This window comes from Crocuta crocuta, unplaced genomic scaffold (genome assembly GCF_008692635.1).
Source record: "Crocuta crocuta isolate KB4526 unplaced genomic scaffold, BGI_CrCroc_1.0 scaffold236, whole genome shotgun sequence".
Taxonomy (NCBI): domain Eukaryota; kingdom Metazoa; phylum Chordata; class Mammalia; order Carnivora; family Hyaenidae; genus Crocuta; species Crocuta crocuta.
In genome coordinates this window covers 1,212,683-1,213,390 of record NW_027530998.1, presented here as the reverse complement: position 1 = coordinate 1,213,390, position 708 = coordinate 1,212,683, and the positions used below count along the sequence as shown (strand labels likewise).

Here is a 708-nt window from a genome sequence, read left to right as displayed (position 1 = left end):
CTGACCGCCGCCGGAGGCCCTGGGAAAAGCCAGCCGCGCCCGCGGCCGCCGGGGCGCCCCCTCTGCACGCTGGCGCCGCAGCCCTCCGCGCTCCGGGGAATCCAAGCTTTCCCACCCTCGTCTCCCATCACCCTCGCGCCGAGACCTGCTTCCTCGCTTTTCACTTCTCCTTCTCTTGCGTTACATTCCGCAGATTTATTGCAATGCTTATTTTGTTCGAGGCACTGTGGATTCAGAGATTAGACTGTCCCCTGCTCCCAAGAAGCTCAGGCCCGGAACGGAGGGCGGACGTTCGACGCCACTGCCAGCCCATAACGTTGATCTAGCATTGACTGTGCCGGGCCTTGTTCTGAATTCTTTACGAGGATGCACTCATCTTTCAACAGTCCTATAAGGTAGATATTGGCTTCCCAGGTATGAGGAAGTAGAGTTCCTATAAAACCTTCCCTAAGCCAAAATGGCATGAGGTGAAGAGGCAATTACCGTTAATTTATATGGAAAAACTTCTGAGCATTTCCAGATTCTGCCTCGCCCCTCGCTCCCAATAACCTCTCTTAGGCTTTTCTGATACCTTAGACACATCTTGCCAACAGATGCACAAAATAAATGGAGAGGAAGCACATGTGCTCATAGATACAGTTCAAAGCTGTGGAGACTTGCTGCTGAGATGCTCAGTGTAATTCTGGGGGCAGGAGGGTGGGGGGCGGG

At 53.8% G+C, this 708-nt stretch overlaps 1 protein-coding gene across 1 annotated transcript in view; it reads right to left on the bottom strand.

Annotated features, from left to right (window-relative positions):
* ANXA3 (annexin A3) overlaps positions 1–240 on the bottom strand; it is a 57,701-nt gene extending 57,461 nt beyond the window's left edge. The window contains exon 1 of the mRNA XM_077770551.1: positions 146–240. The gene's annotated coding sequence lies outside the window, so the exon portion shown is untranslated. The remainder of the gene's footprint in view (positions 1–145) is intronic.
* Positions 241–708: the final 468 nt, after the last annotated feature.